The sequence below is a fragment of the Stegostoma tigrinum genome, chromosome 23, assembly GCF_030684315.1.
Source record: "Stegostoma tigrinum isolate sSteTig4 chromosome 23, sSteTig4.hap1, whole genome shotgun sequence".
In the NCBI taxonomy this organism is placed as follows: domain Eukaryota; kingdom Metazoa; phylum Chordata; class Chondrichthyes; order Orectolobiformes; family Stegostomatidae; genus Stegostoma; species Stegostoma tigrinum.
Window position 1 is genome coordinate 45,604,660 of NC_081376.1, and position 25,923 is coordinate 45,630,582.

Genomic DNA, 25,923 nt, shown 5'->3' on the forward strand with positions numbered 1-25,923 from the left:
TTGGACTGTGGCAGGAAATCGGAGCACCCAGAGGAAACCCACGCAGACACGGGGAGAATGTGGAAACTCCTCACAGACAGTCGCCCGAGGCTGGAATTGAACGCTGTAAGGCAGCAGTGCTTAGCCAGTGACTGAGCCAGTGTGCCGCCCTGCGCCGGTGATTCCCATTGACTTGGGCTGCCCAATAGGAGGCGCCGCAGGACAGCTCACCATTCTCACTCTTAAAGGAACAATATGGGTGCTGGCCTCGTGGGAAGATGGGAGCTCCGTCGGTGGGGGATGCGCACGGGGGCGGTTACTGTCTGCAGTAAATTAGACTGTAATGCTGCTCACCACTTGATGGAATCTCCAATTTACGTTGGGGTCGTCTGAGAGGCATTTTTGCAAATGCATGTAAGTACAGCAAACGTCGTGATATAAAAGAGCTCCTCCGCACGTCCCCCCGTTCCCCCCTCCCCCCCGTCCCGGTAGGGTTCTTCTGGTGCAGTGATAGTGCTCCGACCTTGGAGCCCGGCAGTCCCGGACATCAAATCCCACCTGCTCCAAAGATGTTAAAGTGTGAAGCTGGATAAACACAGCAGGCCAAGCAGCATCTCAGGAGCACAAAAGCTTTGGTGCTCCTGAGATGCTGCTGGGCCTGCTGTGTTCATCCAGCTTCACACTTTGTCATCTTGGATTCTCCAGCATCTGCAGTTCCCATTATCTCTGCTCCAAAGATGTGTCATGGCATCTCCGAACAGGCCGATGTGGAAAATATCAACGTCTTGAATATCAACCTTACCCAAAGTAATGGTGACCAAATAAAGTAGGGCGCCAGGTAGGTTTGTGGTGACGCAATGGTTTGTCGCCACTTCTAAGGCATGAGGCCAGGGTTCAGGTTCCAACTGCACCGACGCATATGCAACATCATCTCTCAACAGGGTGATTAAAATTTTGTTATTAAAAAGAGATCCCAGGTTAAATGTCCAAAAGGCATCGTTTAATGTAGGAGTGGCACGCTGGCTCTCAGCGCTAGAGACCCGAGTTTAATTCCAGTTTTGAGTGAGTTTGCAAGTTCTCCCTGTGTCGGTGTGGGTTAGATCCGAGTGCTCTGGTTTCCTCCCACAGTCCAAAGATGCGCAAATTAGGTAGATTGGCCATGCTAAATTAACGTAGTGTTCAGGGGTGTACAGGTTAGGCGGGTTAGCCTTGGGAAATGCAGGGTTATCAGGACGGATCTGGATGGGATGCTGTTCGGAAGGTCGGTGTGGACTTGTTGGACCGAATGGCCTGTTTGGGATTCTGTGAACCGCCAGTTATTCCGAGTCAAGAGACCGCGATGAAATAATAGTTTCTATTGAAAGCTGTAAGCCCTTTTGACAAAGGCACAGCCTAGTACAGCGTTAACATAATCCGACATTTAAGCAGGTTTTGAAAATTCTTATCATAGATTGGAAATGATCAAAATAGGGTTTGGAAATGATTGCTGAAAGGTGTAGCAGTTGAACAAAGAAGGGTCGGGAAGTAGGACAACGGCGTATGAAGACGTGGAATACAAATCAGGGACAACTGCTTTTATTCGGCGGTTTTCACCACAGGACGTTTTGAAGCTCACTACACCCAATGGGGTATTTTTTTGAAGCCATGGTATTTATGTAGAAAACTGGGCAGCCAACTTGCCACAGCAAATGCCTCCAGTGATGATAATGACCAGATGACCAATATTTCATTCCTCAGTCACCGTCACATGGTGTTACAATGACCAGATCATGATTTTGGGATGTTGGTTGTCGGATGAATATTGACTCGAACCTAGGGAAGAATCCCTTGTTGTTCGATGAAATGGTTGCTTAGGATCTTCCCCATGAACCCACACTCAGATTCCCATTCGATTCATACCGGGTTTGAAACGTTAACTGCGTCTTTCTCCACACATTTCTCCAGAGCTGTTGAGTTTTCCCAGCACCTTCTGATCCTATACTGGGATGGGATTTTGGGTTGAAGTTTCGTTCAAAAGACCACACGGCGCTCCCTGAGAAATGCACTGGAGAATCAGAATTCATTTCTGTGCTCCTGCCTTTGAGTAAATGAGACTTTTTAACTCCTAACATTCTGGGTCAGGGGTAAGATGGCCATCAATAGAACCACAGTTAACACAGACCAATAGGGGGCTGAAGGGAGAGAGGCAATGCACAGAAGGTGTTCTGATGACCATACTGAGATGGAATATCTGATCAGCGCCAGATAGTGAACAGTGTACAAACTTCAAAAAGGTCTCGGAGACAGTTTTGACGGTATTAATTTTCACTAAAGATATTGGTGTCTCCCGCAAAGATTTCCTTTCGAAAAGTTACATTGATTTTCCACTAGTTTAGGGCATTTAATGGCATGAGCACTTAAATCCCCCTTAATACTGGCAGGGTTCAAAAAACAAAATTGGAGGCAACTAACTGCAGCTGCTGAGGCAATCGGATGGCGCGACATTGGGAAGGCAGAATCTTTTTCAGACATTATCGCGAAGAATGTGGTCCACTGGATGAGTCGCCGTGTGCTGGAAACGTCGCCAAGCTGATGATGTCAATTAGAAGCGGCCCGTCCCTTTAAGGCGCAAAGCGGACGGCCCTCAGCTGTCAATGTCGCTGTCCATTTCAGCACCAGTCAGCAGACCCTATGCTCACTGAGAACACATTGCAAAGTGCGGACTGAATCCGAAACAGCCGGTGTGTAGTGTGCTAAACACAAATCCCCACCACAAGACGTGAGTTGCTATTCCAATCCTAAATCCCACTTAGTGTAAAACATTCTCTTTAACGCTGCTCCGGTTGAAGGTTACAGCCACTGGGCTACATGATGGGATTAAATCCCGTTGAAGGGCAGGCGTTTCAATATTTTGAGACTGTTCTGTGGTTTGAATAAATTGCGAACCCATATCCTACACAGTGAAGGACTGGTTTGTCGATGCTGTCTGATCTGCAGCTTTTTTTTGTTTTTCAGCTGCAATTAAATCTTCGAGGCTGGAGTTGCGCCACTAAGATGCAGACAGGTGTTAGAAATGTGGTTAACTCCTTAAACGTGCAGGCGATGGCTTTCTTGATTAATCTCGGTTTGGGAAGGATGGTAGCGCTTCGCTGACCAGTGCCAGCAGGGCAAGCCGTATGATATCAGCGTGAGAATTCCCTCTGGATTCGCCATATACCCGGGAGCCGTCAGAGGATAGCGAGAATTGAGTGTTCCAAATCTTTCTGGCCGATAGCAGGCTGCGTAGACTCTAGGGCAGGGATTACTAAATGGTCAAGAATCCATCGCGATCAATGTTTGTCCTCTGGATGGCTTCCAACAGTACTTACCACAAAAAATACAAACGTCGAATTTATTATAGATGCCGCGGGTGGGGGGGGGGGGGGGGGTGCAGAGGAACATGAGGAGGAAACGAGGTCACGATAGGAAAACGTTTGGCAAGCACTGTTCAAAACGTTTCGCGCAACACTTCCTATTAGTTTTCGTGCATTAGCACTTCACTATGGCTACGAGAGCACCCTTCACCCAATCAAAATCATGTGGAACCCCTCATTGATAAAAGTGAACCCCGACTGGAACCACGTAGCTGACGCTGGCGGTGAGAAGACCGTCATGCTGCAATTGACACAGTTGAGGTAAGGCTGGGGATATGCAAAATGAGCAGAAATGTCTGAGTTCGTCTGAATTTGCAGCTCCAGAGTCTAATTCAGAGTATTAAGATGAATACAACAATGAACACAACGTCCTTCTTCTCACAACACAGACACATTTTAATTTTTTTTCAATCAATTTGTTCAGGTGGGTCATGACACACCTCTGGAGTAGATGGCACTCCTTGGGAAGCTACCACAGCGCGAAAACATCCCCTCCAATGTTTCTATGCAAGGCTTCTAACTATAAGTTAATCCTCTGATTTCTTTGCAAACGTAAAACGGCACTAAACACGTGCAGTAATAAAAATGATGAGGCTTTCCAGCAACATAGAATCATATATGTTATTGACAGCTCACGATCAAAAATACCTACTCCACCTGTTTTCTTTCTTAGATTTACCGCATCATTCACAGGGAACAATGCACAAAAAGTCATGATCAATTGAATGTCTGGTTGAATCTTCAAACTTTAGTCATCAAATCTTCTTAAATATTGAATATGTGTGTTGCATCTGGGTTCACACCAATTTTCAAATGATAAAATGGGGTCACATTGGGAAATAGATTGGGAAACACTATTTTAGGAGATTCCAGCAATTCTGTATGAACTTGGCACAAGTATGGCACAAGTCACAGTAATACCCAACGGGATGACAATAAATCTGAGGCTGGCAACACAAGATTACACTCAGAAAGGCAGAAACATAGAAACATGGTGCAGCATTAGGCCATTGAAACCTCTGAGCCTGCTCCATCATTCAAAATGATCATGGCTAATCCTCTACCTAAATGGTACATTCACATTTTCTCTCTATAACCTTTGATATCTTTAAAACCTAAAAATATATTTATCACTTTCTTAAACGTATTCAATGACTTTGCCTCCACAAACTTCTCCAGTAGAGTCTTCTGTAATAGAAGACCTCTCTAAGATGGCAACGGAGAAAGGCTCCTGAGCATGGCACTCATCTGGTCTGTCCACTTTTCTTTCATTTCTATTCATATTTTTCTCTTTTCTCATTTGTTTTTTTCTTGTATGTATCTCTAGTGAAGAACTCAGTCTCAATGATGGCATCAATGGTGGTGATTAAGCCCAGCATGGACATGACTGAGCCCAGCAGGTATTTGTGTGGGACCAGCAGGGACTCATGGCAGAAGATTCCTATAAGATGGTGGCAGAGGAGTAAGCATGGGACCCTGTATCGGAATTGGTGGCTGCTACATTAGGAGAGGTGATGTTGGCAATGTAAGCCCAGTTAAGCAAGATGGCACATGATGATCAGCAAATTTGACGCTGGTTGGGCCCAGTGCTGGCAGCAGCGAGTGGTAGCAGATTAGGCATCACAGCAACAGTGGTGGAGATGGGCATCTGCAGTCGGTGTCGGAATTGGAGATATTGGGTTTCAGCCCACACTGTGCCCCCCCCCCATGTCACGTGGAGCATAAGGGAGAAAGATGACTGTCTTTACTTATATTCAAATATTATATCTTAATTTCAGTCTTACATCTTGATATCTTCTGTAAGTCAAATTAGCATTGGAACATGGTGTCATATCACATTTTTCGTTGCATTTATCTGTTCAATGCAAGTGAAAATAAATCGTTCAATTCAATAAGTGCATTAAAATTTGAGTGAAGAAATCTTTCTGCATCTCAGTCCTAAATGGTCTACTCTTTATCCTGATACTGTCCCCCTGATTCTAGATTCCCCTGCCTTGTTAGAATTTTACGCATTTCAATCATACCTTTGTTCATCCTTTGAAACACTAAAGCATACAGGGCCCATCAATCTGATCTCCAATAGGACAGTCCTCCCAATCTCAGTGTCACCCTAGTGAAGGTCCACTGCATGCCCTCTTAGGCAGGCTGCTCCTTTCGTAGATGGAGGGATCAAAACTATATGCAATACTCCAGGTGTGGTCTCACAAAAGTTTTGTATAACTGCAGTAAGATATTCCTACTTCTCAACTCAAATCTCTTGCAATGTTAAAGTTTTCTCAAAATCATCTCAACATGATATGTGACCCATAATGTTGCTCCAAGTGTCATCAGCATTGAACAGACCAATTGTTAGCCACCTTTCGGGACAAAGAGGTTGTCAATGAGATATTATTGCCAAGCAGTGTCAGCTGATATCTAAAATTGTTACTGTTGTAATGTGGTGAGAAAATGACTGTTCTGCTCCTTCTTTTCACTTGATCACAGCTTTTAGTTTATGTAAACCTGTGGTCCTTCCTGACTGCACTACTGTTCTTGGTCAATGGCCTTGATTCCATTTAGCCTCATCCACACTTATTACCATACAGTAAGACTCCAAGTTCCACCGTGACACAGGAAGCTAAACTGTAAAGTGTTGATGATGTGCTCAGCAGTATTCTTGATAATTATATCAGCTTCTATGGATTTGCTTTCTTCTTTTTTTCCAGGCAGCTAAATGGTTCAGCAAGGGCTAAAATGTTCTTGTCTTCCTTCATTTTTAAATGAGGTTTCTCTCATGATTAGTGCATTGTAAAAACGTAACTGGCACTGAGTTATGTTGTTGGTCAAACTAGCTGCACCTTAGAACATAGAACATAGAACAGTACAGCACAGAACAGGCCCTTCAGCCCACAATGTTGTGCCGACCATTGATCCTCATGTATGCACCCTCAAATTTCTGTGACCATATACATGTCCAGCAGTCTCTTAAATGACCCCAATGACCTTGCTTCCACAACTGCTGCTGGCAACGCATTCCATGCTCTCACAACTCTCTGCGTAAAGAACCTGCCTCTGACATCCCCTCTATACTTTCCACCAACCAGCTTAAAACTATGACCCCTCGTGCTAGCCATTTCTGCCCTGGGAAATAGTCTCTGGCTATCAACTCTATCTATGCCTCTCATTATCTTGTATACCTCAATTAGGTCCCCTCTCCTCCTCCTTTTCTCCAATGAAAAGAGACCGAGCTCAGTCAACCTCTCTTCATAAGATAAGCCCTCCAGTCCAGGCAGCATCCTGGTAAACCTCCTCTGAACCCTCTCCAAAGCATCCACATCTTTCCTATAATAGGGCGCCCAGAACTGGACGCAGTATTCCAAGTGCGGTCTAACCAAAGTTTTATAGAGCTGCAACAAGATCTCACGACTCTTAAACTCAATCCCCCTGTTAATGAAAGCCAAAACACCATATGCTTTCTTAACAACCCTGTCCACTTGGGTGGCCATTTTAAGGGATCTATGTATCTGCACACCAAGATCCCTCTGTTCCTCCACGCTGCCAAGAATCCTATCCTTAATCCTGTACTCAGCTTTCAAATTCGACCTTCCAAAATGCATCACCTCGCATTTATCCAGGTTGAACTCCATCTGCCACCTCTCAGCCCATCTCTGCATCCTGTCAATGTCCCGCTGCAGCCTACAACAGCCCTCTACACTGTCAACGACACCTCCGACCTTTGTGTCGTCTGCAAACTTGCTGACCCATCCTTCAATTCCCTCGTCCAAGTCATTAATAAAAATTACAAACAGTAGAGGCCCAAGGACAGAGCCCTGTGGAAATCCACTCACCACTGACTTCCAGGCAGAATATTTTCCTTCTACTACCACTCGCTGTCTTCTGTTGGCCAGCCAATTCTGTATCCAAGCAGCTAAGTTCCCCTGTATCCCATTCCTCCTGACCTTCTGAATGAGCCTACCATGGGGAACCTTATCAAATGCCTTACTGAAGTCCATATACACCACATCCACAGCTCGACCCTCATCAACCTTTCCAGTCACATCCTCACAAAACTCGATAAGGTTTGTAAGGCATGACCTACCTCTCACAAAGCCTTCTGGGAGCAAAAGGTTTTTCTTTGCATGGAGTAGTGGCCTGACAGTATAAATATTGATGTTGATATTGTTTTTCCCTTTTAAGAATAGTGGGTGAGAAGAGAAAGGATTAACAGGCTGATTATCAATTTCATCACAAGCACTCCTTTGGCAGCAAACAATTGTTAAAGGACTCTTGAGCCTGGAGTTCCTGGCACCAGGGCAGCTGTGCTGCTTAGTGACCTCCAGGAGTTTCCTTTCAGAGTTGATGAAAGGTTCCTACACAAATCATTAACTTACCTTCTCTCTCCCCAATGATACATGACCTGCTGAATATTTCCAGATTTTTCTATTTTTCTGGTAGATTTCCAGTGTCCACAGTACATTGTGCAGCTGTTAAGAAACTTGGTTACTTTAACAGTAACTAGTAGTGTTAACTGAATGCTCAAGATTATTTCCAGATCTCCTTAAAGTAAGTGGCATAACTATATACTTGTTTTATTGAAAAACCTTAGCCCCCGGAAACAGCACCACTCAGTTACTGCAAGGTAACTATGCCAGGCTTGTAAATACAATGGGTTACATTATTGATAAGTGCAAAATGATACACCTCTAGCACCCACCTGATATTTCAAACATTCTCCTCTATTCCGACTGATCCTTGCCTGGTAAACTGAATATCATGGGATTGCAGATAGCAGATTTCTACAATATGAATGTCTATAAGAAAAAATATCAATCTTGCTATACTTAGTTTCTGACTGCTGGATATAAGAACCTGTTGAGCTCCACAGGCCATTTCATATGGATGGATGTGTACATTTTTAAAAGAATGTGTGAAAACAACAATTATGTGGCTCACCCTTTTAAGATGCCTGAAATCTCGCAACATGCATGTTAAGTACTGCCAACAACCTATCCTACCATGAAAACCTCTACAAAAAAATTATGACGTGTCCTTGATGTGCAGGAACTCATAACCCCTGAACTTGTTTGCCACTTTTATACAATTAGCTCTGGCAGATACCTAGTGTCAATAGCAATCACAAAGATATTGCCCACATGCTGGAGAGCAAAGTGTGTTGCAGTTTTAACCACTACAATACTTCCTTCATTCTCAGAATGACAGGCATGTCTCAATCTCAGGAAATTATAGAATTCTGCATGTTGTTGTCGATAAAACAAAATGTTGGCCAGTATTTGTTTTCATTCAATGTCTCCAGCAGTTATACACTAAGAGAGACAAAACATGAATTCTGATTAGTGGTGGTCCTGCAACAAAACAATATCTAATTAAAAATAAAGAGCTAAAATTACAAGTAATTTCTTTTTAAATTGATTCTCCTTAAATTGATCTCTTCTGGGCTTAGTTAAAGGAAAAACATACCAGATCTTGAACTTGTTCAAAACAACCTCTAAAGGATTCAGTTGATTAATATACTCTGTGAAGTGGGACAAAATATAATTCATAATGTTGACAAAAGAAAAGCACAGCTTTCAACATCAAAAATAAATCAGAAGCTAGAAATTCATTAATCTTGCTGTTTGACTGTTAATGCTTTGATAACTTGTGTTGTAATTGTAAACCTTCAATTAATTAACACTGTCTATAGCAGATGTTAAAAATAATGTCTTCACAATTTGCTCTAATTTCTTGATATATTTCTTTATGCAGAAGTTGATTAACAGTTGGAAAAGAGAGATTGGGCAGAGGATACTGGACTCACATAAGAAACATTCATCAGTATGATCAGAAGGTGCTAGAGCTAGTCCTCTACAAAAATGAAATAAATTTTATTACAGGACCTCTAAAACTTTCATTATTTTTCCAGTAAAATAAAACTTTTCTTTGTTCACTGAATCAATTACATTGTCACTATAAAATGCTAATTTTCACTTGGATATAAATAATTGTTTCCTATATTCTGATTGCAATAAAGGACATTCATGGCTCATACTTCTGTTAATCAAATAAAACTAGTGATTGAAAATGCAGTTTAGCTTCAATGGGAAGTTATGTAATTAGCGAGTTTTGGAAGATTTGTAGCTCAGGTTGGCGACGTCTGAAAACGAACCTTCCAGCTCAGCGAGCAAACTTACATCCAGTTATATAATTATTTGGTATACATAACTGCTTGTGTATTTGATACGGAATATTGTTAAGCCTTGTTAATTGCATTTATGTACAATAATTTGTCAAAGCTTGACTGGGAACTTGACATTAAATTCAAAGATGGTTATAAAATCATGTTGCAGCAGTCAGGAAATCCATCTGTATCTCCTCCTGAATAAGTTTTATGAGAAGAGAGTTGCCAATTTAACCAAGTGTTAAAAAAGGAACTTATGGTATTTGAAAGTAATTTTGTCTGCTTAGCCATTTGAAACAAAAAACACTTTGTGTCTAATCATTGCACATACAATCTTCTAGGAGAAGAATATGAACATTCCAATTGACTTCTGTGATTTTTTGTTGTACTGTTCATGATTTGTTGAATTCTCCTCTGTTCCATGTTTATTATTTGTAAATAAATACATCAGTAAACAACCAGATCTGAGTTTGTTACTTTGCCAATTTCACCAGATTACAGTTAATCCTATAAAAAGATTACAGCAGAAGAGGGTACTTGACTCTGGCATAGTTCTGACTACCGGAAAAGCTATCAGTTGCTGAAGAGAAAAGGGAAAGTATTGAAACTGTAGAACTGACCACTATTCAAGGCAAAAGCAATTCACTCCTAGGTTTCGTCATTAACCAGAAAATACCTCTATTTATTGTAAACACATTTATCATTTAACAAAAATAAAGAGATAAAGAACACAAATCCACTACAATACAACCTAACCTACACCTCTTTAAAAGTCAAGCACGAATTCATTCATAAACAAGAAGCAAAGGCAGATGGTTTGACCCAAATATCATGGGTGGAAATACACAACAGGGAAAATAAAATTTGTAAATCAGAAAATTAGGAAGGAATCTTGATCAAATGGGTCAATCGGCAGAAAAATGGTAGTTGGAGTTCAATCTGGATAAACGCAAAGTATTGCATTTTGGAACAACAAACAAGAGTACGGCTTATACAATTAATGGCAGGGCACTGGGTCATATTATAGAACAGAGGACATCAGGGTGCAGGCACATAATTCTTTGAAGTTTGTGTCATCTGTAGACAGGGTGGTTAAAAAGGCATTTAGGATGCTTACTTTCATAGCTCAGTCCTTTGAGTATAGGAGGGGGAAGTCATGTTGAGGTTGTACAGGACATTGTTGAGGCATCTTCTGGAATAGTGTGCTCAGTTCTGGTTGCTCAGTTACAGGGAACTATACTATTACACTAGACAAGGTTCAGAAGAGTTTTACCAGGATGTTGCTGGGTTTGGAAGGTTTAAGTTTTAAAGAAACATTGGATAGGCTGGGACATTTTTCACTGGTATGTAGGAGGTTGAGGGGCGACCTGATAGAAGCTTATAAAATAACGTGAGGTACAGATAGAGTTAATGGTGGTTGGCTTTTCCCTAAGATGGAGTTTTCAAAACTAGGGGACATCTTTTTAAGGTGAGAGAAGAGAGATTTAAAAAAGACATGAGGGAAATTCTTTACACAGAGGGTGGTTCACATGTAAAATGAACTTCCTGAGGAAGTGGTGGATGTGGGTACAGTTACCACATTTAAAAGACATTTGGATAGATACATGAATACGAAAGGTTTGGAGGGATATGGGGCAGGACTAGGTAGGTAGGACTAGTTTAGATTTGGATTATGTTCGGCATGGTCTGGTTGGATTGAACAATCTGTTCCCGTACTCTATGGCTCCACAAATATACGACTAAGTCCAGGTCATGAAGCGGAGAGTTATTCCTCACAACTCTTTTGATTTTATGAATGATGACCTGCTGTAGTCAGGAGAGCAATGATCATTCTGCAATTTGATACCGAATGGGTGGCTCTGAGAATTTATTTGTATTAGAATTATTTATTTTGAATGGCTAGGTTTCTTTTTCTGACAGACAGAAGTTGGGAGGAGAGAGAGAGAGAAAGAGAGTGTGTGTAAGAGAGAGAGAGAAATGTTTTCTGTTTGCTGACTCTGGATGTCTCTGGCTGCACAGTTCTCACAACTCTGTAGCAAACCACATTTTGACCAACCCAAGGGCTCCAATTTGATAGGTTTTCCTCAACTCAAAGATTCCTGAGTTCTGACGAAGGGTCACCGGACCCGAAACGTTAACTCTGTTTTTTCCTTCACAGATGCTGCCAGACCTGCTGAGCTTTTCCAGCAACTTTGTTTTTGTTGTGTTGCCAAAGATTCCTGATGCTGCTCTGTCTAATCACTGAACTTCTCCAAAATAAATGTAGCCTTCTACATCTAAAAAATGTACCATTTGATTCTTTTTCAAGTTCCAAATCCCTCCTGTTATTTTAGCCAAATCGCAATGCCTAACTTCCATTCTAGTTTACAGTTCCCTGGCTTGTCTTTGCTACCATTCTTAAACAACGGAACAACATTAGCCTCCCTCCATTCTTCTGGAATTTCATCAGTGGCAAAAGATGAAACAAAAATCTCTGCAAGTGCCTCTGCATTTTCATCCCTAGCCTGCCACAACATCCAAGGATAGACTTGATCAGGCCCAAGGGATTTATCTACCTTCATGTGCTTTAAGGCTGCAAATTCCTCCTCTCTGGTAATATCTATGTGGTCCAAAACATCTGCACTTGTTTCCCTTATCTCCCCAGCAAACACTGAGGAGAAATATTCATGAAAAATCTCGCCCATCTCCTGTGGCTCCACACATAGACGGCCATGCTGACCTTTAAGGGGACCTATTCTCTCCCTAGCCATCCTTCTACTCTTAATATAGCTGTAGAAACTTTTGGGATTATCTTTAACTTTACCTGCAGAATCCATTTCATATCCTCGTTTCATTCTTCTCATTTCCCCCTATGGGTGCTCCTACACTTTTTATAGTCATCTTAGGGATTCACTTGAGCACCCAATGTATGCCTTCTTCTTTTTCCTGACCAGAGCCTCAATGTCCCTTATCAGCCAGGAATCCTGAAACTGCCAGCTTTTTCCTTCACCCTAACAGGGACATACTGCCCTTGGACTCTTGATATCACACTTTTAAAAGCTTCCCATTTGCCAGTCATTCCTTTTCATTCGAACAGACTCACCCAATCAACCTCCTAGACCCTGTCTAATGACCCCAAAATTGGCCCTGCTCCAGTTGAGCAGCTTTACCTGTGGACCTGCTCTTTCTTTTTCCATAACTTTGTTCAAATTAAGCGAATTATAGTCACTAGACCTAAAGTGCTCTACGATCAACACTTCAGTCACTTGCCCAAACTTGTTTCCTAAGAGGAGGTCCAGTGTTGCACCCTCCCAAGTAGGGCTCTCTGTATATTGATTTAGGAAAATTTCTTGGACACATTTGACAAATTCCACCCTGTCTGGGTCTTTTATGCTCTGGGTAGTTCAGTCAATACAGAGGAAATTAAAATCAATATTACTCTATTATGACTACAGGTATCAGCAATCTCTCTGCATATCTGCTCCTCTAGTACCCGCTGGCTGTTTAGGGGTTTATAATACAGTCCCAATGGAGTGATCATCCCCTTCTTGTTTCTAAGTTCTAACAATATGGCCTCATTTGTTGATCCCTTCAGAGTATCCTCTCTAAGCACTATTGTTATGTCTTCACTTATCAAAAAGACAACAACCCCTCCTCGCTTACTTGTACTTCTATCATGTCGTAGCTTCTGTATACTGGAACATTGAGCTACCAGTCCTGCCCTTCTCTCAGCTATTCCAGAACAGTCACATTTTTGATCCAAAGACACACAATCCTCTGGCAGATATAAAAAGAATCCCCTTATCTCTGTCCTAAACAGGCAAACTCTAATTTTAAAGTCGCATTAACAACTGGAAACATTCTTTCCATGTCCAACTTGCCAAGTCCATTCAGGATCCTGGATTTCAATCAAATCATCTTTCGTGCCTCCAAATTTCTAAGAAAGAAAGACCTAGTCTATCCACTGTTTCTTTAGAAGACAAACCATGCATTCCAGACATATCTAGTAAACTTCCTCTGAACCGCTGCCAATGCATTTATATCCTTCCTCAAATAAGGTGGCCAAAACTGCACATAGTATTGGAGATGTGGTCTCCCCAGTGCCCTGTATAATGTGGCATAACTTCCTTAACTTTTATACACAATTCAAGATATGTTTGTATCCTTATTTATATGCCCAATTCCTCTTATAATAAATTAAAGCATCTATTGGTATCAATCACTTGGTATACCTGAATACTAATGCATTCAACCTCTCCAACTGTTCTTCTATCATATCTTTGAGCAGTTGGAAGACTGAGTTTGGCCCAAATCTGGGAATAGGATCTCTCTTAGGAAATTACAGCAGCTAATCAAGGAGAAATATTGCCTTTCTTGTCAAAGATGCAGCCAATTTCCTGGGAAAAACAAAATTATATATTTTTTATTGTTCAAAAATATACACCTTACACTTACAATCTAATAAAAAGACAGAGAAAACCTCAAAAAGATATAATTTTTAAACTACTCTGGAGGCTATACTTGCAGCTTCAACTGTAGCTGTTATTTTTGAGCCAGTCTATTCATGCTGATTTACCACTGGAAGCTGCAACAGTCTATCTAGCTCATATCAAATACAGATTTTTGACTAATTGTTCTCTCCTGTATATTCATGCCTTTAATCTATTCGTCCATTAATTTATTATTGACCACAAAGCAACATTCTCTGGAGATCATGATGCTCAACATTTTGTTACAATTTCAATCTCCAACATTATATATCCATGACTTATTTCTGTCTGTTATGAATCAATGTTAGCTTTTTCAGGTGTAGTATTTGACGGCTGGATCAACAGCTGCTACCCAGGAGTCAGTTTTCAGGCACCTGACTGCCATCTCCACTGTTTCCTAATGCTTTAAAGGAACAGTGTTCAAGCGAATGACACTGTTTATCATTCATTCATGGAATGTGAGTTTTGCTGTCATGGCCAAAATTTATTTTGGTCTTATTGATCTGGAGCAGATGGTGGTGAGCTGCCCTCTTGAAACACATTGGTGCATGTGGCTCAGGTATACCCAGTGCCGTTAGGGAAGAAATTCCAGGAAATTGACTCAACAACAATGAAACAATGAAATACTTCCACATCAGGATGGTGTGTGACTTATAGTGAAACACACAAGTGGTGGTGTTCCAATGTATCTGCTGTCCTCACTCTTCTAGAAGATAGAGGTCACGGGTTTGGAAGATATGGTCAAAGTCTTGGCCAGTTGCTGCCACTGTGCACTGGTCGTGGAACTAATGTTTGAGAAGGTGGATGGGGTGCTGATTATCAGGCTGCTTCATTCTGGATCATGTTGATTTTCTTGAGTGTTCAGTACACTGTGTTCATCCAGGCAAGTGCAAAGTATTTGTGTCTCATGGATGATGAACAAGCTTTGGCAAGTCTGAACCAGTTTGCAACTTTCAAGGCAATATGATTCCATGTGCAAACACCACTCTACAGTTTCAGCACAAAGATCAAAGTCACACCGAAGGAGTGCACTGAAGTCTTTGCGTGAGATATTAAACTTAGACCCCACTCAGATGGATGTTATAGATTCCACGTCACCATTTCAAAGAAGAGCAGATGGAAGCCAACTCACGCCCCAGTCAGTATTAATCCCTCAAACAACAAAATTACAAAAAACAATTTCCCTGGTCATTATTTTTTACTTTTTGTTTGTTGATTGTGTGTCAAGTGAGAGCAGCATTTTGTGTAATACAACCATGATTACACTTCAAAAGTGTGTTCTTGTATGTAAATTACTCTGAGATGTCCTGAAGCGATGAAAAGCACAATATAAGTGCAAACTGCAGTGATTGAAATGAGGTCAGCCAGGTGGATCTCATACAGTCATACAGCACAGAAACAGAACCTTCAGTACAACCAGTCCATGTTGAACATGATTCCAAACTAAACTACTCCCACCTGCCTGCCCTTGGCCCATACCCCTCCAAACCTTTCCTATTCATAGAACATAGAACATAGAACATTACAGCACAGTACAGGCCCTTCAGCCCTCGATGTTGTGCCGACCTGTCATACCGATCTCAAGCCCATCTAACCTACACTATTCCATGTACGTCTATATGCTTGTCCAGTGACGACTTAAATGTACCTAAAGTTGGCGAATCTATTACCGTTGCAGGCAAAGCGTTCCATTCCCTTACTACTCTCTGAGTAAAGAAACTACCTCTGACACCTGTCCTATATCTTTCACCCCTCAATTTAAAGCTATGCCCCCTCATGCTCGCCGTCACCATCCTAGGAAAAAGGCTCTCCCTATCCACCCTCTCTAACCCTCTGATTATTTTATATGTTTCAATTAAGTCACCTCTCAACCTTCTTCTCTCTGATGAAAACAGCCTCAAGTCCCTCAGCCTTTCCTCGTAAGACCTTCCCTCCATACCAGGCAACATCTGAGTAAATCTCCTCTGCACCCTTTCCAAAGTTTCCACATTCTTCTTATAATGCGGTGACCAGAACTGTGCACAATACTCCAAGTGCGGCCACACCAGAGTTTTGTACAGCTTCACCATAACCTCTTGATTCCGGAACTCGATCCCTCTATTAATAAAAGCTAAAACACTGTATGCCTTAACAGCCCTGTCAACCTGGGTGGCATGTATCTATTCCAATAACCTTTTAGATGTTGTAATGGTATCCATTTCCACCACTTCGTCAGGAAGTTCATTTCACACGCAAACCACCCTCTGTATAAACAAAATGCCTTTTATGTCTTTTTTTAAGATCTTTCTCCTCTCACCTTAAAAATGTGCCTCATAAACTTGAATCTCCCAAACTAGGGAAAGGACAACTACCATTAACTTTAGAGATAGCAAGAACTGCAGATGCTGGAGTCAGAGAGAACATAGTGTGAAGCTAGAGGAACAGAAGGAGGGTCCTGACCTGCAACGTCAACTTTCCAGCTTCTCTGATGCTGCCTGGCCTGCTGTGTTCCTCCAGCTCCATACTGTGTTACGATTAACTCTATCTATACCTGTCATTATTTTATAAACTTCTATCAGGTCGCCTCTCAACCTCTGATGCTCCAGTTAAAAAAGTTCTAGCCTATCCAGTCTTTCCTTATAACTCAAATCTTCCATACCCGGCAACATCCTGATAAATCTCTTCTGAGCGTTCTGCAGCTTGATAATATCCTTCTTTTAACTGGGTGACCAGAACTGAACACAGTATTCCAGAACAGGCCTCACCAATGTCCAGTACAACCTTAACATGACTTCCTAACTCGTACACTCAAAGGACTGAGCATTCCAAACACCATTTTAACCACATTGTCTGTGTGACACAAACTTCAAAAGAATTACGCCCTGCCATTAATTGTATAAGCCCTACCTTTGTTTGTTGTACTAAAACACAATACCTCTCATTTATCCAGATTAAATTCCATCTGTCATTTTTCAGCCCATTAGCCCATTTAATCAAGATCCGTCTGTTATCTTGGAAAAATTTCTTCATTGTCTACAATGCCACCAATTTTGGTATCATCCGCAAACTTACTGACCATGCCTTCAATATTCTCATCCAAATCATCTATGTAAATGGCATACAAAAGAGAGCCCTGAAGCAACCCCTGTGGAACATGGCTGGTCACAGTCCTCCAGTCCGAAAAGCAACTCTCCACCATTACTCGATAATAAAATGTGAGGCTGGATGAACACAGCAGGCCAAGCAGCATCTCAGGAGCACAAAAGCTGACGTTTCGGGGTCTCGGCCCGAAACGTCAGCTTTTGTGCTCCTGAGATGCTGCTTGGCCTGCTGTGTTCATCCAGCCTCACATTTTATTATCTTGGAATTCTCCAGCATCTGCAGTTCCCATTATCTCTCTCCACCATTACTCTCTTTGTCCTGCCATTAAGCCAATTATGTATCCAGCTGACAAGCTCACCCTGATTTTTGTGTGACCTAACTTAACAAATTAGTCTCCCATGCGGAACATTGTGAAAGGCTTTACTAAAAATGAAATAAACAATGTCTACTGCTCTGCCATCCTCAATCTTTATAGTGAACGTCCTCAAAATGCAATCAAGTTTGTGGGGTACATTTTTCCTTGTAGAAAACCATGCTGACTATCGCTAATCAATTTTTGCCTCTCTAATGCTCCATTAAACCTGTCTTTTATAGAATATGAGTTTCCTGATTGGGGCTGTTAACCTGGTCCAATCAGGGAGCCCTGGCTGAGTTCTGTTTACTTTGAGAGCTGGCTCTGAGAAAACTGGACCAGTATTAAGTACTGTGCACGTATGAATAAAGGGTGACTAGTGATGTGACTCTAGCCTCAGTGGAGTTATTTCACAGTTCTTTCATTCTTTCAGAATTTCTGAGATCTGACCTGTTATTGTAAGCACAATATTTATGTAATGAGTCAAAGTAAATTATTAGTGTATGATAATCTCCAATAGTGATGGTAATGCCATTGAACATAAAGGGTGTTATGGATTAGATTCTCTCTTATTGTAGATAGTCATTGACTAAGTTGTACATAGACACTGATGTGTTACTTACCACTTATCCACCACAGCCTGAATGTTGTCCAGGTGTTGCTGCATTCAAGCATGGACAACTTCAATTTCAGAGAAGTTGTGAATGTAAAGTCATCTAGTCTCAGAGGACCAAGGAGTGATTTTTCGTTACATAGAGATAAACTGGTGATAGTTTAACCTGAGGGTCACCATTCTTCAGGTAAGGGGACGGATTGAGAAGGTTAGTCTTTGATGGTAAATTCAGCAGAGCAGGAATTGATTCCATGCAGTTGTGTCACTCTGTACCATAAACCATCCATCCAGTAACTGAGCTGATCAACACCTGTGACTGATGCTAAACACTAAAATTATCAATAAATCTTCCAACTAGCGAGTTTTGAGAAGATTTGTAGCTCAGGTTGAGGTTCTGGATGTGAGTTTGCTCGCTGAGCTGGAAGGTTAGTTTTCAGACGTTTTGTCACCATTCTAGGTAACATCATCAGTGAGCCTCCGACAAAGCGCTGGTGTTATGTCCCGTTTTCTATTTATCTGGTCACTGATGATGTTACCTAGAATGGTGACGAAACGTCTGAAAACTAACCTTCCAGCTCAGCGAGCAAACTCACATCCAGAATCTTCCAACTTCAAAATTTATGATAGAAGGAAATTCATTGCTGTAACATCTGAAGATAGTCAGGCATAAGGTGTTACCCTGAGGCACTCTACAGGGCTCTTCTGATGCTGTGGTAGTGTCCCTACCTCTAAATTAAGAGGTCTGGGTTCAAGTTCCACTTCCTCCAGAGATGTGTTATGATATCTCTGGAATGGTTGATTAGGGAAAAAAAATCCTGAGATATTCTATGGTGCTCTTGTGGTCAGCGGTTGTGTCCCTTCCTTTGGGTCAGAAGATCTGGGGTCATCCACCATTGAGCTTTGTCACAAATCACACTAATAGGTTGGTTACAACCATTGGGATCTTGTGCCAGGGTAGTAGTGACCCTAGATATGAGCCAGAAGGCCTGGCTTAAAGGCACTTCTGCTTCAGATATGTCATAACATGTCTGAACAGGATGATTAAAAATACCCTGAGGAACTCCAGCAGTGATATCTTGGCATTGAGATTGACGTGAGTTTGCTCCCTTTCAATCTGAGACAGTAATGCTTAGGTTATCACTTGTAATATAAGAAACTGATATAGATATCAGCTTGTCTAATAATCCAACAGACATTTATGACAACAATCTATTATTTATAAATATGGCACTTAAATATTGCTGTCGTGACATTAATAATGAACCAGGCTTAGGGAGAGGACACTCTGACTTCTGTTGTAATTATGACCTTTACCAAGGAAGAAAAATAATAATTTACTACAATTTCTGCCCTGGTTACGAAAGTAGGGATTTTGTGCTTCAGTTGTACAACACATTGATTGGTGAGACTACCTTAGGAGTTCTATGTACAGTACTGGTCTCCTTATTTAGGAAGAATGTAAATGTATTGGAAACAGTTCAAGGCGACTTGCAAAAATAATGCCTGGAATGGGTGGGTTGTTATAGGAGGAAATGTTGACCAGGCTAAGCTTGCATCTATTGGAGTTTAAAAGTGTAGAGGACAACTTGTTTGAAACATATAAGATCCTGAAGAGATCTTAACACAGTGTACTTACAAAGGATTTTTCTTCTTGTGGGAAAATGTAGAACCAGAGGTCAGAGGTTAAAACAAGGGGTCATCCATTTGAACCAAAGATCAAGAAATTATTTTGTCATAAACGGCTACGCGCCTTTGTCACTCCCTTCCTCAAAAGGCATTGAAACTCATGGCAGGATCTTATTAAGCAACATCAGCTATGACAATATTTGTGGCAAAATCAGTAAGAAGTCCAACGAGGAATGTCTAGACATATGGGGTCAACTTACTGCACCTCTTAAGAATCTGCAGACATTACTGTGAGTTTCTTGATTGGCAGCGAGGGGGGAATTACAGCTTGTTAATGACTTTATTAAGAGAACATTTTGCCTTATTAATATTCAGCTTCCCATCTTGCAAACTAGATGCTGAAAATTCTCAATATGGTAATCAGGATGGCAACGTCAGCTCACCACTTTCTCTAAAGGACCTCCGAGTTGGACTGCAGACACCATCTCAGGACACTCTCCATGGGTGCCAATCACATGCAGGCCATATTCATGGATATTTGTATCTGATGCATACCACTCTCTGTGAACCCTCATGATACATCTCCATTCACTTACAAGAGGTTTCTCCACTTTCCAGGTTGCAAGTTGTGCTACACTGGCATCCATTAGTGTATTGCTGCTGCAAGGACATTTTGTGCTCAGGGACACACACCCAGCTCACGAACTGGACCAGGCTTCATCTACGATCTGTTTTATTACATGATAGATGAAGTCTAATGTTGATAAGTGTGAGGTTGTCTACTTTAGTAGCAAAAACAAGAAAGCAGGTTGCTATCTGAGTAGTGATAGACTGGGTAAGTGCAGGGGGCTGGTGAGGAGTTGTCCAGGGTGGAGGTGTAATGAGACCTGGTACACCAGTCATGGAAAGTAAGCGTACAGGTGCAGCAGGTGGTGAAGAAGCTACATGGTATTTTGGCTTTGGCGGTGAGATTATTCAAGTACAGCTGTTGCAATCTCTTGCTGCAATTGCAATTCACAGCCTTGGTGAGGCCATGGAGGGACTGCAACAGAACTTACCAGATAGATTCCCAGGATGGCAAGATTGACAAAAGAAGAGACATATAAATCAATTAGGACTATATTTACTGAGTTTTAGTCAAATGGGGTGGGGGTGGGGGGTGAAATCTCGTAGAAGCCAATAAAATTTTAACAAGACTAGACAGGGTAACAGCAGGAAAGACGTTTCTGAAGACTGGGGAATCCAGAACCACAGTTCACACTCTAAGAATAGTAGGCTATTTAACAGTGAGATTACAATAAATTTCTTCACCCAGAAAGTGGTGAGCCTGTGGAATTCTCCGCCAAAGAAAGTAGTCAAAGCCAAAACGCTGAATGTTTTCAAGTAGTTGGATACAGTTCTTACAGCTAAAGGGTATAGCGAGAAAGTGGAAACAGGGGACTGAGTTGGATGATCAACCATAATCATACCGAATGGTGGAGCAGGCTCAAAAGGTCCCAATAGTCCACTCCTGCTCCTATCTTTGATGTTTCATATTGTTCCCAACACTCCACAATCGCTCTATCCTAAACGTAGATCAAAACTTTGTGCTTTTAGGCATTTTCTCAGGGGTGCTTTACAACTAGTGTCCTTTCATTGACCTGTAGATTCTTTGCAAGACAATGATCAAAGAAAGACTGTCTCCACCATAACTCACACTGCTCCAATTTGTGTCAAGTAATCCTCTTGCATCGAATACCAGAAAGGCTCTTAATGCAGCTGAAAATTAGTAGTATTGAGGAAGAAAAGAACCGGACCCATATCAATGCATCATAAAAAATGAAATGAGAATTCTAATCAACCATTTGAACTGAATGTCATTAAGACCATTAATATCAATGGAATATTAAATGCAATTTTACTTAAGCCTAGATGATTACAGATTTCTAGATTTGAATGTTTGTCATAAACTATCAGTGGAACTCCCTTTATAAAATGGGAGCTTCCTCACCAAGAGCTACTTTGTAGTCCAATCAGAGAGCTGTTTAGTCTCAGCAGCACCAGTAGGAGTAGTGGCAACTGCTGGCTCTGCATCCAACCAAGAAACACAGCAATAGACACTCAATGGATGGAAATTCAAACTGAATGGACTCCTTCCATGCTGTAACAGTTTCGTTGGGGGGGGCAGAGGTCATTCGGACCAATCAGACAGGCCTGGGTTGGGTGCAGGTGGCTGGTGGTGATTGGTGAGGTCAGGTTAGGTGACACCATGGGGATGACTATTGCTGATGGGAATGGCCACAGAATGCCGAACCAGGATGGCACTTCTCCAAACTGCTAACCTGCTGGGATTTATCAGGCACTATTCCCAAGATGCAGAAGGCCTCCTGCTAAGAGTAAAATACAAGTCAGCAAAATGTGGCCCTTCAATATTCGATTAAGTGATACAATTGGCCGCCAGATAGGTGAAGTGCACTGTTCTCCACCTGCCCTGCAACTGGAAAAAGATAAGGAGGGTGATGGGCATACCACCCATCATCCACCTTGAACCTTCTATCATCATTTTGCATGCTTCTCTAGTGCATTTCTAATTCCTCTGAAATGGTGGAGTTCCTGCAAATCTGGCATTCAGGTAAAACATGCTTTGGACTTACACCAGCTTTTAATCTATGGGCTGCTGTTGTACTCATGTTTGAAGCCATTGCTATACCACAGTTTTCTTTGTGCTTCTGCCAGCACTACACTACTAATGCTGAGCAAATCTTTAAATAGTCACATTGATATTCGCAAACTCTGCTGTGTGCAATCTGCCTTTCATTTACATTTTTGTCCAGGCTTGGCAGTACAGTGCTCACTACAGACTGAAAATAGCTAACTGCTTCGTCAGCTCTTTTTTGATCCAAGAAAGAATAGGAAATAGGAAATCATTTGGGTTTGTAGACATATGTATAAAACATTCCTCCCTATGGGTTTTAAAGAGCAACTGAATCCTATCGATTTTTGCACCATTGTAATATTGTTAGTATTGATATGGAAGTATAATTGGAATACCTATATTTGACTGTGTATCTTCAAGAAGTCTGGTTTTTTACCTGTGAGATCTTTAGATTTCTCAGTGCACCATATTTCCTTTCATCCTTTAACATGTGATTAGCAAAAACTGAGGAAAATGTCTTTTCAACAATCACTTTGTGCTAAGATTCCCAGAAACAAAATGAAAAATGAACACATTATTATTATTAATAGCATCTATGTTCTATCAATAATTTCATGTCAGGAAGGCAGAACTTTGATGAAGATCAATGCATCATAAAAAATGAAAATGAGAATCCTAATCAACTGTTTGTCCTGAATGTCATTAAGACCATTAATATTAATGGAATATTAAATCCAATTTCATTCAAGCCCAGACGATTACAGATTTTCAGATTCGCATGTTTGTCATGCATTAAATAATGGTTCTTTCTGATGAACATATTCATGCCACTGTGCGCCTTGGGAGATATACACATGAATTATACATGTTATATAACACTATTCAACCTTGTTATATCCAGTGTACACAAAAGCTCATTACAAATCTTATATCTTTTTCTAAAAATTGTGTTTATTAGGCTTGGAAATCAATATTTTTTACAGTCATATGGAGCCACAATTTAATCCAAGGTACAGAAAAGTGTAATTAAAGACTGATTATCAAATGTCATTTTTGCTATATTACATTACATAACATTTTAATCGTAGTCTGTAGGAAACATTGTCTTGGTTCATCTCTCACCCAAGCACTGTCAGCTGCTTCCCAGAAAATTAAATGAAACTTGGCATAAATTATTGTGATTCAGTTAAATGCATCATTCCTTATAATTGTAGCCTAATAATCAAGATTATTACGACACACAATGAAGAGGTTCATGTTGACATCATATCTATCTTGCCGTTGACTAAGAAAACAATGAGGTAATGGTAGTAATAAAATTGAATGGATTTTTGCCAAGACTAATCCTTTCTACATTATAATAGGTACATATAAACCTTATTAGCAGCAAGAGAGATTGATTCAGTATCAGCATTGCATACATAAGACATTGAGAGTGTACGTGTGACATTCTTGTGTGAGAATATTTTCATGTTCAGGAATGCCCTGTATCCACCCTCATGAACAGACAGAACTCCAGATTACAGTTATGTCAATATGGATGCTTTGACTGCTGTATAAGGATCTGAAAGAGTTGACATTGATGACAGTCATAGCGCCTTCCACGATATTATACAGACTTGGTGGAAGAGCTGCACAATATCTCAAAGAAATTAGACCAACCATCTGGGTTTTCTTCATAGTTGCTATTAAGAGTCTGTTCTATTAACATAACTTGTACCTGGTTGCTTTCATACAATGAACTACATCTTATTTAAGACAAACAACCTCTTTGGCTTAGATCACCAAATGGTTTACCTCTATGACAGTAGACGAAGAAAGGTCCTATAGTTATTCTCCCTGATAGAAGATAGTTGTAGTTTTACCTTATTATTCCTTATCTTAGCTTATTAATCAAGTCCAGCCTGCCATGTACCAATAATACATACAGCTCACACATAATGAACATCTGTATGTTCCGCCTATAAGCCATTAATAATTGTCTTTTAGGCCTTGAAAGACTTACTGGGTACAATAATGGCAATGACCTCATCTCCGCTGCTTTCCCACATCCCTCATGCAGCAAAATCTTGTCAAGGGTGTTAGGCATCTTACCCAGTGGCTGGAAAGCTGGCAAAAGCTTCACTTTGCCTTTTTCCAGGAAACACCATCACATCTTACACCACAGGGTTATTGTAAAACACAAGTTTTCGGAGCATAGCCCCTTTACCCAGTCCAACAATGGCATGTTCACTTCATCACTCTAATAGAAGATAGCAATGGGCTAAAAAGATATTGGGCAAAATCTTGCGTTCTCTTGGGTAGCAAGTTTCACAGTGAGGGGGCTTTTAATTAGGCAGCTGGGGACCTTGTCGTTTTCCTTATTAAGTCTTATTAAGTTTCTGTCAGGAAGAACCATGGATGGCCTTCCCTCCCACTAACCCAGCTACAGTTTCCAGAGGAAGGGACTACAGGATGCTCAACAAACAAAACTTGCCATGTTTTGGGGTCTAAAGGAGGGGTTCTTCAATCAAAGGTATTTAGTGTCTGACCAAGGGACCTGGCATCAAGAATGGTATTCCTGCTGAAAGCCACCTTGCTGCTCTTGCAGCCAACTCCCTCCTCTGCACCCCATCTCGCCATCATTCACCTGTGCCTGGGTTTCTCCCCAACCTGAGGCATTGGGTGGGTGCAGTACCAGCAGTTGCCACCTTTTCCACTGTAGCACTGCAAAGTACAACAGAGTTGCCAGCCTCTGATTGGGCAGTAGTTTTAGTCAAGCAGGACATCAAATCCTAGTGTCTCAAGGCAAGACCTACCATAGACCTGTCTGACTGGCACAAGGTACAACAGCCATTCCAGAAAAGGGGCAAAGCTGGGATCTCACTGGATGTTACTTTCACAAAACTACACCAATGGAGGAAGGTGAGAATAGGAACCATCTTTTAGGAAACAATCATGGAATATTAGAAGTATAGAGTAAACTGCAAGGTAGTTAGCAGCTAACAGCAAGATCTATTATACTCATCTAATGAAGACTGCCTTGGTACTGCTCATGGGAACTTTTGTTATAGGTCACATCAGTTTGTCAGGCTGCATAATATAGTAATTGGTTTGGATTTCCACTTCAACTTTCCAAAGAGTGTTCAATTATTCCGAGCCCTCTTGCAGAAGTACGTTCCCTCATAGTATCACAAAATTAGGCTATGTACAATGGACAATAATAACCTTTGGCAATTTCTCATTTGATCTATTCTGACAACAGAATTTTACATGAGCAAGAATATTCATGAAATAAATACAATATATTCTACCAGAACATGGTAGGAGGTACGTAAAAGTTGAGGACTTAGGAAGAGTAGGAATTCATTGCCAAGATCTAGGTGAAAAGACTAACAAAAGTTTTGCTTTAGTTTTGAATTTAATGTGGAACATTAAAAACTGTAGAAGAAACCACAAGGCAGTTAACATCTAACAGAAACTGTCAATCAGCAACAATTAACAGTTAACAACCAACTGGAAGTGAATAAGCAGTTGAGTAAGCACTGTTTAATTTTTATCCACCTTTTCTACAATCACAACCATGTTGATAGGTTCTGCCGATGCATAGATTGCTTGCAAATGGAGTGCATCCTAAACG